Consider the following 13,458-nt stretch of genomic DNA (forward strand, 5'->3'; position numbering starts at 1 on the left):
TTTATGCAAACAAGGTTTCGCACTGCCGGTAATAAAAAACAAGTCTAGGACTGGACTGAATGTAAGTGATGATATGCTGTGGCTTTCAGCAATAATAATAATACCTCTGGATCACAGAACTAGTACTAAAAAAAAAAAAAAAACCACGTTGATGGAAACCGAATTCATTGTCTAGTAAAAATGTGTTTTCTACTGTAATAGCGCTCTTAATACATGTTACTTTTTGAGTTTAAGGAGTACGTTGAAAGTTTTATTAAAGTTTATTTTTTAATTGACACAGATTTTTTTCCTTGAACCTTGCGGTCCCTTCTAAAGACAAAGAAATCAGAGTGGTCTGTGGTCAAAATACATTGGAAACCACAGATTTAGGGAAAGCTATGTGCCGTATCCCACAGGGCGCCGATGCTCCACGTGGTGCATTATCGTCATTTGCGTTCCCCCGCCGCAGGTGTTTGGCGGCGAGGCGACGTAGAGCTAAGGCTGTAGTTACAATCTTGCCTACACTCCTTTGCCGCCATACTTTGCATCGCCATTTACAAAGGCGGAAATAGAGCGTTGCATGGTATCATTCCGCCAGCTGGATATTTATACGGGCTGCAAGGCCCGAACAGGAGAGTATATTGAAGACTCTATTGCAGGATCTACTTCCGGGGCAGAAGCACGGCCTTCTCTTTACCGCGATTGGTAATGGACAGATCTTGCTTCTGCAGACGCTTTGGTTCCAGCATTTCATTACTTCACTATTAGACTTTCTTGGTTGTGCATCAGACGAATTAGGAGATCGATTCAAAGGGACACTTGTCAGATATTGGATGTCGTGTCGTATATCATCCATAATGGAAGTCTTGTATACAACTGATCCCGCAATAAGTAGTGTGAACTTTGACTCTGAATTGCCATTCAGTTGTTGCGTTAGTTCTAGCTACCTGTTTATAGGAAAGACCTTTACCGTTTGCGTACGTCGGAATAAGAGCTCTACTTTGTGTTGACAACATGTGACCGACAAGGACATGGAAAAGTATAGCGCATTCACTCGACAGCCAGTGTGCTTCGGATGGCTTCTCTCATTGTTCGCTGACGGTTTGACCGTGTAATTTCGATACATTCTGAAAGAAAAGTAAGAAAAACTTTTAGACTTCGTCTCTACAATGGTAGGTTCTTTATGCGATACAAAATGTTCAACGAACAAGCCACCATGAAGCTCAAATCGTTTCGTCATGCCAGTCGACAACGTGTTGGTCTGCACATCCAGCGAATGGAGAAAAGGAATGAAGTTAGTTAAGATTGTAATAGTTTTTTATTTTATTTAACAGCAACTACTCAGATAATGAGAATCAATCTCACCGCCGTTGGAGTGTGCATTCATGACGCGGAAAAATGTGTATGCCAAACTTTTGAATTAGTCGCATCTTTAAAAGTGGAGAATATTTCCTGTGATGTAATTTACACTAACTGGGAGGTACGTTTCAACTGGCGACTGTTACGGGCCTACGTTTTAAAATATTTATTATAGGTCATTACAATTGTATTATTTTGTTCTATGTTCATTAGTCAACAACGAGGATTTATGAAACCTAAATGGGTCAAGAATAATTGACAAACAACAATAATTGGAAGTATAATGAAGAAAATTTTAAGAATATAATAGTATAAAGTTTAAAAAAAAGAATTTACATCGCAGGAATTACAGACAAAGCCATTTTAAACCAGCGGTTTGTATTGCTTTGCCATGGTCCTTACGGTACACAATGGATAAACAACGACACGCACAAAAGTTTTAAAGTGATTTACAGACTTACATGGTGTGGATTTGTTGATTTCATTTTACTTAAAATAGTTTATGAGATGGGCGCTTTAGTTGACGCGAAGTGAATAATGTGGTGTTATAAACTCCTATATCCGGAACGTCACTTCTACTTCGACCATGCGACAGTAGCACGGCGGCTGAGGTTAACGGCTGGCACCCTGACAGCGAGGGTTCAAATCCGCCCCGTGTACTTTTCTTTTTTTTTATCTAAGCCTTCAGAATATCATTAAATAGTAGGCCTATGTGTCATTTCAGATACAGACGAAAGAACCTATACCTAATTCTGATCGCGATCATGTCTAATTCTGATCTCGATTAGGTAGTCCAATCAATACCGATCAAGCTGGATGTCAGTAGCAGTCGAAGGACAATAGATTCCCTGCGGAGCGAAAATCGTTTTCAACAAGCTTAGTCATTCCTTCCGAGCAGAGTATACTATAACTGCTCCAGGAAAGATATCCCTGTACGTTTTCTCATGTATGAGAGAACCATCAAGAAAATTTGATAGTATTGTTCAAAAAGAGTTGACGAGTTCACTCATAAATTTAGAAATTTAGCCTAATGGTGTCCTGCACGAAATCAGGGAAGTTTGTGAAACTTCTGTACAAACAGCTTTTAAAACGTTCCATTCATCTGTTCCATTTCTATACCTTACTGATTCGTGGGGAACGCAAAATTTACTATAAAATATTTGTAGACGAGAAAAGCATGCGGCGGCACCATAATAATTATACCACAAAAATTTACGCACTTCACACTCCATATGGTGTTTATTTTTAGAGGCAGTTAAATTTTTCACGAAAAAAAAATTTAAAATGTTCTTAACTTGCTTAAGATTAATAGAGAAATCGCTTCCAGCGATCATACCACAAAAATGATCAAATGCACGTGGGTAGCATCGAAGTTGATCCAAGAGAGAACAATCCTTCTGAAATCAAACGAACTGTGTTTTCCGGTATTTGAAACATTCGTGAGCCTACAAGGCACTAGCTTTCATTAAATGCGCTTAGTGCTTAAATCGGCAAGAACTATACAGAGTACTGAAAGAAGCTGGTATATGTGCTAAATTAATAAGACTAATCAGAATGACAGTGACAGAGACAAGAGCAAAAGTAAAGGTCCTTAGTAGAACAAGTGAAAGCTTTGACTTTAATAAAGGTGTGAAGCAAGGAGATAGTCTCTCCACTGCCCTATTCAATATAGCGCTGCATAGTGTAGTAAATAAAATCAACAAAAGAGGCACCACATTTATGAAAACTAGCCAGATATGTGCATACGCTGATGACATTGCTATACTAGGAAGAAATACCAATACACTCCTAGAAACATACCACGCAATGGAAACAGAAGCTTTAAAAATCGGCCTCATAGTAAATGAAAACAAAACAAAATATATGGTAATGTCACAATCTGAGGCCAAAAGAACCCCTAAAAACCTAAACATTGATGGGAAATTCTTCAATGGATTGTCCTAATTTAACTACTTGGGAGTCCTAATAACAAATGATAACAGCATGGAAAGGCTATAGGGGAATGAATACAAGCAAGAAACAGAGCTTACTTTGCAAATATGCCTTGTTACATGAAGAACTAAACTTCTAATATGTAATTCCCTAGTCCGCCCAGTTATCACATACGGCTCAGAGGTATGGACATTGACAGAACGCGATAAAAATGCACTAAGAACCATTGAGCGGAAAATACTACGCAAAATCTATGGACCAATAAGGGAGGAAGAAGGCTGGAGGATACGCTACAATGCCGAATTACAAGAGTTAATAGAAGGCAGGGACAAAGTAAAATTTGTGAAATCATAGCGAATACGATGGCTAGGACACTTGGAGAGAATGGCAGAGGATAGAATTCCAAAGAAAATGATGAAAGGTATGATCCATTCAGTTAGGCGAAAAGGGAGACCCAGAAGAAGATGGATCGACGAGGTAATAATGGATATCACCAGTAAGGGAGCCGGGGATGGAAAAGAGCAGCAAATAACCGAGAAGTGTGGAGGAAGATTGTTGAAGAAGCCAAGGCTGACCAAGTGCTGTAGCGCTACTGACGAGAGAGAGTGCTCTACGAATTTGCGTTTGGGTTGCTTCTTCCACAAATACCATCCGGGATACTGCTCTAGCGGTGGATGTGATTCCAACGATAGAGAGTGAAACAATTCTGCAGCAAGCTTTCTAAGCAAGTTTACTGAGATGGCTCATTTAGTAATGAAACAACTACTGTGAAAGTGACTGATTTTGAATGATTCTGCGTTACACGTATTATTTAACAATGTTCTGTGGGGTGAAAGTGAAAAATAATGAATAAGATTTGGATTTGTACACGTACCAGCAGTGCGGTCGCTGCGAACCTAACGCGCCGCACTATTCCTTTTGCCCAAATCATAGGTAACGTTCTGGGTTTAGCGGATACACATAAACCTTCAACATACATTTTCTCCTAAACTAGGGGGAGTTGGATAAAAGGCAGCTGATCAGCTACTAAGAACCGGTCCCTTTGCAACATACCCAAGACCCATGAAAACCCAAGATCTATCGGCCCGCTTGATCCGAAATACAGAAAATGAAACACTGATTCACATTAACGAAAGGGGCCATTGAATATTTTTGAGGGTGCTTCTAGGGAAACGTAGAAGCTAGACGCTTTGTAAGGCTTCAAAGTAAAGGAAATGTAAACGAATGTGACGAAGGGCAGCAGAAAGGAGATTTACGGCCTACAATTGGTTAAAATCGGTGTTTACAGTGACCCTGTTGTGAAAGAAACGGAAGAATACTCGCGAGTAGATGTCAGGTTTATACATGAAGGCGGATGCAAAGAAGATCTGAAACTGACTCGGAAGAAGAAAGCATTCCCGAAAGAAATTTTAAAACTTAAGCAGACTGGGAAATTACGAAACGGAGCAATACTAAAAGGAATAGGTCTATGAAAGACCCACACTAGAAAAAGGGATTGGTTTGTGGAACATCTGCAACTGCGTTAAGCAGTTCTCGACGTCGTGCTGGAAGTATTGGTAGACGAAGACTACATTACGTAATTCACATTATTCCAGATTCGTTAAGGACTCGAAATCTCTTGCATAAAAGAGCTGCAAAAGTTTGATTGCTTAACAATTGAGATGCTGTGTTAAATATCTCAGGTTAGGCATGTAAAACCTTCGAGCTGGAAGATGTAAAATCCTAATTACCTTGGTTTTTGATAGTTTCGGATTATTCACTCATAGGCTAAAGAAAAAATTAAAACGATAATTGATGCTGAAGTTTTACCGCATGAACAACGAACATTTGATAAGCGGTAAACTGTTTTCTTTTCACTATTTTTCGGGAATTAAGCGAGAAATTTTAGAAAATGTTTAAGATTATGTCTAAAGTCTGTTGGATGTCACCAAGTGCTGTTGTTATCAGACGCAGGATAATTGTTATGTGAGCAATCGCTCTCCGTTTCAGGAGACGCTTGTCTCTCAGGCATCTCAATGTTTCTGAGATCACATCTTCTGCTATCTGCCGCAGAGTGTTTTAATTTTTCAGGTTGATTCAGGGGCATATATGAACACTGTCTGTGAAATATGTTGCGAACAGAGTTAGCAGTAATGAACTAATAAACTAAAACGCCATACCTGATGCTGAAGCGTGAGCAGTAGCCTGTAGTTTCTTCCTTTCATTGTTTTCTGCGGGGAGGGTGGGGACTGTCAGAGAGAATAACTGTAGAAAGCCTGATATTTTAAGCAACACTAATTGGATAACGTGCGCGTTCGTTATGCTGCTCAAGACATATGCTCGGTTCATAACTTAAATAATTGCCTTATTTTATTAAACCTTTTACGAAATATTATACAGGATGACTATTGAAATATATGAAAAGAAATCGTCATAACTTCTGAATGGTTTGCGTTAGGACGTTCAAACTGCACGGTTGGCCGTGGACTTGATGGGAAACAGTATGCGTGTGCATGGTTTGGTTTAGCAATTGAGGCTACTTTCATTTGGATTGGTTCGTCAATTAGTAAATCTGGTGCATTTGAGGGGACTGAGAGTCCACATTTCTCGATCGAGAAGTCTCTTCATCCTCAACGGGTGGCTGTGTTGCGTGCAATGCCCAGTCCCGTAATAATCTTTGTGATATTCCTTGATGGCACGGTGACTACCGTACGGTACGTGAAGGCTTTGGAACATGACTTCATCCCCATTATCCAAAGTGACCCTGCTTTCGACTAGATGTGGTTCATGCGAGATCGACCCCATCGAAGGAGACGGGTGTCTGATGTGCTGGAGGAGCACTTTGGGGACCGCATTCTGGCTCTGGGATACGCAGAGGCCACTGGCATGGGTCTCGATTCACCGCCATATTCTCCGGATCTGAGCACATGCGACTCTCTTTTGTGGGGCTAGTTTAAAGAGAAGGTGTACAGAAATAATTCCAAAACCATTGGTGAGCTGAAAATAGCCTATCAGGAGGTCATCGCCAACATCTACGTTCCGACACTTGAGCTGGACATGCAGAATTTCGCTACTCGCTACGTGATCGACAATGACGGCTGGCAAACCGAAGATGTCATAACCTAAATGTGAAGCTCTGTGGTTGAATAAAGTGTGTGCACGCCGTAGTTTACAACAAATTTACGTCGTTTTTCTCCATATAGTTCAATAATTGTCACTCCGTAACTCTTAATGTGTACATCATGTCAACATTTTAAATTTTTGAATTTTGTCAATTATTGTATGAAAAAATCTAAGAATTACATTCATGTTGTTATCGGGTGCCGTTACACGGCCAACTTGTGACTTGGGATAGTTGCTTGTAGACATCTAGTAACTCACGCTGCGCAACACAATTAAGGGATCACTTCTTCGAAACAACATAATTATCTCCCACTACAATGCAGAAGTTTCAAATTCGGTTCAACGGTGCGTAAAACCTTCTTTTGCGAAGATGTAAATGTGTGCACACTTTGACGTGATCCGCTGGCACGGTGACGCTTCCGACAGGATGGTGTCGACACAGCCCAGAGATCAGTCACTGAACAACACCATTTTTGAAGTTCAGCAATGGCGTGCGACTAGTAGCAAGGTGCCTAACTGGGAAGGCGTGGAAGGACACTTTCCCATTTTATTCATACACATGTAAACGTTTTTATCCCCCCCCCCCCCCCTCCTACAACGCCCACCCCCCTCCTCGACCCCAGTGATCACACCATAGCAGGACGCTAAGAAGGAGGGCTGAAGAGGCGTAAACATCCTTTTCTGCATCGCATGAGATCAAAATTTAGTCGAACAGTTCGACCGGGCCTTAGTGATTGATTGCACCATGTATACCAGAGCAAAAACCACGGTCGCTGTACAGTCCGTGCAGGTCAGATGACGTTCGATAGGGCTACAGCCGCACTATGTCCTTAGATAGGGGCTGAGTCTTCTGGGGGATGTCATCAGTGTGTGACGTTGTCAGGAACGTTATCCTTAGATACTGAGTCTCTGTATGCATGTTGAATGAATGACAATATTTCACTGATAACTGTTGATGTGTATCGTAATACGGCCTGTAGTTACGCATTCGTCTGTGGCATGATATATGATATGTAAAAGTCGTATGGGTTGTGCTTTTCCCTGGATGATGGTTGAAAAACAAAACTGTCTTTTGTTATATATATTTCTTCTTTGGTTATTTATTATAGAGAGGATTATATGACTGGCGAAAAGAACATAAATCGTTTTATAAAATAAACACGCTTTTTCGAAAATATATTCATAGTATAAACTGTTGTCTAAACAAATGTTTCAAATAGTACCGCTGACTAGCTATAGACACTTTGTAAATATACTGCACCGTTGAGAACCGTCAAATATCTGTCAAATTACTACGTCATTTTATTTTAACATCACAAAAACAACAAAAATTGACAAAAGGATTCGTCAATGACGCAATATGCACGTTCCACCCAGTTACAGGTACTTACACACGTACAGTTACTACATGTATACAAATATCGCACAAGTAAACAAAATCTACCAACTGTATTTTTCGCAGGTGTACTTGACAGTGACAATACTGTCGAAACAGACCTACTTTACGGAATATAATGAAACCATTGGCAGCTAAGTTGGTAGATTCAATTTGAATGTCATATTTTGATCTGCATCTCAGAGGCCTCAAAAGAAGAGCAGAAATGTGGGTAAGAGGTGCTGTAATGACCTTTCCATTGTGTGACACGTCCACGGTGGCGTTGGGAAGATTTGTGGTGAAATTTGGTTGCAATGTCGTCATCAGCCCATCTTACACGTCGCACCTGAGTCTTTTTGTACTTGTGACAACAGCTCGCAGTGCACACAGCTTCTGCACCACTACAGAGGAAGGTTGAGGCACCCACATTTCAAGCTTCAATGGGAGACAATTACTGATTTTTTTCCTTTACTGTATTTCAATTCCCCATCAGGGGGGCTGGAAGCAGCATATGCGCTTCTCTTCAGCCTAAGGACGTAGAACAAACAAGAGAAGACATTTAAAAATATACAAAGGAGAAAACATCATGAGCAAAGAAAAAAAAGGGGAACATCATGGAAGAAAAAGACAAAAAAGGGGCGACTGTAAAAAGGAGATAAAAACCATAAAAAAGTAGTTCACACAAAAAACCACACACTGGGACAATTAAAACAACACAAGGCACAGTATGACCGGAGCATAAAAGTATCGACCGATGGTGTAACATATAACAAACACTGACAGTAACACTAAGTACAAGGCCAGCACACAAATAAAATCACACCTCTTGACACACAGGAGAAACAGCACTAAACACAACACTGACATGGCACGCTGTCGGTGATCAAAACGGAGGAGCTGCCAGGCACAAGGAGATGAGGGAGACCAGAAGAAGAGAGGGAGGGGAGGAGAGGGGGGAGATGGATGGGGGGGCGTGCTGAAGAGGGCCAGGTAGGGAGGGATGTGGGAAGGAAAGAGGCAAGGATGGGGTGCAGGGTCCCAAGGGGTGGGGGGAAGGAGGAAAATCAGCTCTGAGAGAAGAAGGGGACAGGAAAAAGGTGGCCCTGAGGAAGGGAGAGAGAACAAGACCAGGTTATATTTGTAAGGAAGGGTATATGTCACAGCAAAGTTTATCATCCAGGAGGGGGAGACGCTGGAAATTGCCCTGATGTAAGAGATGGAGGGTGTGGAGGTGGAGAGAGGGAGGGATACAGCAATAGAGGTGTGGCAATGGGCGGAGGGTAGTTTGGAAGGAGGAAACCAGAGGTTGGGGGCCATCAAGCCTGCAGACATTGTAAAGGATGCAGAGATGTTGAAGGAACAGGACTAAGTGGGGGAAAGGGATGAGTTCATACAGAAGCTGTATGGGGGAAGGAAGGCAGATACGGGAGGCAAGGTGGAGTGCACGGTGTTCAAGGATTTGGAGGGCCTTGTACAAGTGGGTGGGTGCAGAGATCCAGGCAACGCTGGTGTAACAGAGGATAGGACAGATGAGATATTTGTAGGTGTGGATGATGGTAGAAGGATGCAATCCTCATGTCTGGCAAGACAGGAAATTCAGGAGGCGGAGGTGGGAATGGGATTTCTGCTGGATTGTCTGGAGGTGAGGGGTCCAGGTGGTAACAGTCGAGGGTGAGGCCAAGGTTTCACAGGGTGGAGGTGAGCTGCATGGGACGACCATAAAGGGTGAGGTAGAAATCATGGACGAAAGGAGCAGGAGGTGCGGCCTATAATGATTGAATGGTCTTTGGAGAGGTTGAGACGGAGGAACCACTGGTTACACCAAGAGGTGAAATGGTTAAGGTGGGTTTGGAGTTTGCATTGGGACTGTTGAAGGGTAGGATAGAGAGCCAGGAAGATGGTGTCATTAGCATATTGGAGAAGGTGGACAGGTGGGAGTGGCTTCGCTGTATCAGCCGTATACCAGAGATAAACGAGAGTGGAGAGGACAAAGCCCTGGGGGACGCCAGCAGTGTGATAAAAGATACTGGAGTTGTTGTTGCAGAATTACTGATTTTCAAAAAACAGAATTTGACATAGAATCTAAAAGCAGGAAGACGAGATCAGATTATACTCTAAATAGCAAACTAAGAAAAATGGCAAGCTTATTCTAAATATTGTTTACGCTCATGTATATATGCAGGGTGCTCTATTGATCGTGACCGGGCCAAATATCTTACGAAATAAGTGTCAAACGAAAAAACTACAAAGAACGAAACTTGTCTAGCTTGAAGAGGGAAACCAGATGGCGCTATGGTTGGCCCACTAGATGGCGCTGCCATAGATCAAAAGGATATCAACTGCGTTTTCTTTTTCTTTTTTAATAGGAACCCCCATTTTTTATTACATATTCGTGTTGTATGTAAAGAAATATCAATGTTTTAGTTGGACCACTTTTTTCGCTTTGTGGTAGATGGCGCTGTAATAGTCTTAAACATATGGCTAACCATTTTAGACGAACAGTTGGTAACAGGAAGGTTTTTTAAATTAAAATACAGAACTTAGGTACGTTTGAACATTTTATTTCGGTTGTTTTAATGTGATACATGTAACTTTGCGAACGTATCATTTCTGAGAACGCATGCTGTTACAGAGTGATTACCTGTAAATACCACATTAATGCAATAAATGCTCAAAATGATGTCCGTCAACCTCAATGCATTTGGCAATACGTGTAACGCATTCCTCTCTACAGCGAGTAGTTCACCTTCCGTAATGTTCGCACATGCATTGACAATGCGCTGACGCATATTGTCAGGCGTTATCGGTGGATCACGATAGCAAATATCCTTCAACTTTCCCCAAAGAAATCCGGGGTGGTCAGGTCCGGTGACCGTGCGGGCCATGGTGTGGTGCTACGGTGACCAATCCACCCGTCATGAAATATACTATTCAATACCGCTTCAACCGCACGCGAGCTATGAGCCGGACATCCATCATGTGTGAAGTACATCGCCATTCTATCATGCAATGAAACATGTTGTTGCAACGTGGCTAGAACATTACGTAGGACATCAGCATACATTGCACTATTTAGATTGCCATCGATAAAATGGGGGCCAATTATCCTTCCTCCGATAATGCGGTACCATACGTTCACACGCCCAGGTCGCCGATGTTCCATTTGTCGCAGCCATCGTGGATTTTCCGTTGCCCAATAGTGCATATTATGACGGTTTACGTTACCTCTGACGGTGAATGACGCTTCGTCGCTAAATAGACTACATGCAAAAAATGTGTCACCGCCCGGCAATTTCTCTTGTGCCCAGTGGCAGCACTGTACACGACGTTCAAAGTCGTCGCTCTGCAATTCCTGGTGCAGAGAAATATGGTACTGGTGCAATCGACGTTGATGTAGCTTTCTCAACAACGACGTTTTTGAGATTCCCGATTCTTGAGCAATGTGTCTGCTACTGATGTTTGGGTTAGCCGCGACAGCAGCTATAACACCTATTTGGGCATCATCATTTGTTGCAGGTCGTGGTTGACGCTTCACATGTGGCTGAACGCTTCCTGTTTCCTTAGATAGCGTAACTATCCGGCGAACGGTCCGGACACTTGGATGATGTCGTCCAGGATACCGAGCAGCATACATAGCATACGCCCGTTGAGCATTTTGATCACAATAGCCATACATCAACACGATACTCACCTTTCCCGCAGTTGATAAACCGTCCATTTTAACACGGGTAATGTATCGCGAAACACATACCGCCTGCACTGGCGGAATGTTATGTGATACCACGTACTTATACGTTTGGGACTATTACATCACCATCTATCACAATGCGAAAAAGTGGTCCAACTAAAACATTCATATTTCTTTACGTACTACACGAATTTTTAATAAAAATGGGGGTTCCTATTTAAAAAAGAAACGCACTTGATATCCGTTTGACCTATGGCAGCGCCATTTAGCGGGCCAACCATAGCGCCATCTGGTTTCCCCCTTCAAGCTAGACGAGTTTCGTTCTTTGTAGTTTTTTCGTCTGATGCTTATTTTGTGAGATATTTGACCCGGTCAATATCAATGGACCACTCTCTATGCTTCACGCACACACGTTTTACAATAGAACTGGAACGATACTGAGTCAAAACACAAAACAAAACGAGCAGGTAAACTAAGAGAGAAGAAGCTGAAACAAATCAGCTGGGAAACATATGTAATAAAGGAAACACCTGTTATCAGAACAATGAAGTTAACCAATACCTTGCCGACGGAAAACACCACTTGAGCACCATGAGCTCTAACGTGCGGCATCTACGCACCGATACATCAGTTACGTAATAGACGCGTAAATTTCGTTTGCGATTTTCTCGGAACTGCCAGAGTAGTGCACGTTTCTACTTGCACATTACGTTGTTGTAATGTCCTACTAAGCGTGTACAGAGTTTGAAGTAAATGCGTGATCGCAACGTCGCGGCGTCCACTTGTAAGATAAGTACTGGGTGCCAAGTATAATGAATCTCGGGATCGCAGAATTTCCTGCTTCGCAGCAGGCCTTGCGGTCTCCACTACACGCGGCCGCGCTCCCAGACTGCGGCCGTCCGTGTGGACACTTGCCCGCAGTCCGCCTGCCTGCCTCCAGCCGCCAGTCGATATGAGGCGCCGGAATGTTTTCCCTGCCTGTTTGCACAACCGCTCGCCCGATCGCCGGACAGACGCGGCCGCTTCGCCGTGGCCTCTCCTCCCGTTTATCGGATCGGCCGCCCATAAAACATTCCACGCGATGCCGGGCTGGACGCTGTCACTCACCGGACTACGAGGAGAAGACAGCAATCAGGAAACATCACCGCGAGAATAGGGACTGTCACACTGAAACCACAACAACTTACCCCCTCCCTCGCCCACCCATCCAAATTCCTATAGCATGGAATTGCACACCTCTAGCAGACACGTCTGGCCCACTAACATGGTGAAACTGTCGCCTGTTCGCCTGTTACACCATTTTCGGGCTGTCCTGCCTAAAGGCTTCCACGGCCAACAAAAATTTGGTTTTCACTCTTTCATATGAATGGTCCGCGGTGTAAAGTATGTATGTAGAACTGAAAACTGATGATAGTCAAGGCTGGACATACGTTATGTACCATGAATAATGGAGATGTAGCCCTTGTACGAAATTTCTGGTTAAACCACCTCACAATTATAAATTGTAGAATTACAGGGTCGCCACCAGCCCAAGCCCTTCCTAACAATTAAGAGAAGACCGAACTGGAAATTATCAGTTTAATCAAACTAAGAATTTAACTTACAAGAATGCACTTTTTTTAAAAGAAACTAACAAGATGAATAGCGTTGTATGTCGTATATCATTGAGCTTAATTAAATGTGATAATTTCTGAATTTTGAGGCAGTTCACCGTTGACTTTGATCTTTTCCGCATTTTTGTTCATCACAAGCAAGCAGATTAACTTTAAAAAAATCAGGGAATGGAGAAATAATTTGAAAACTGGCATTAATGAGAAAGATAAAGGACGCAGAGTTTATCTTTTACGTAGCACATTTATTTCATTACTGAATTTTGTTCACATCCTATGAATGGACGTGATTGGTGCATGAATAAAAATGTTTAGCTAAGTAATACGCAAAAAATTTGTAGAATCGCGCAATTAAAGAGGAAAAAACACATAAAACGGAAGTGGAACACAATAATTCAACCATTCTATCTACA

This window comes from Schistocerca gregaria, chromosome 4 (genome assembly GCF_023897955.1).
Source record: "Schistocerca gregaria isolate iqSchGreg1 chromosome 4, iqSchGreg1.2, whole genome shotgun sequence".
In the NCBI taxonomy this organism is placed as follows: Eukaryota; Metazoa; Arthropoda; class Insecta; order Orthoptera; family Acrididae; genus Schistocerca; species Schistocerca gregaria.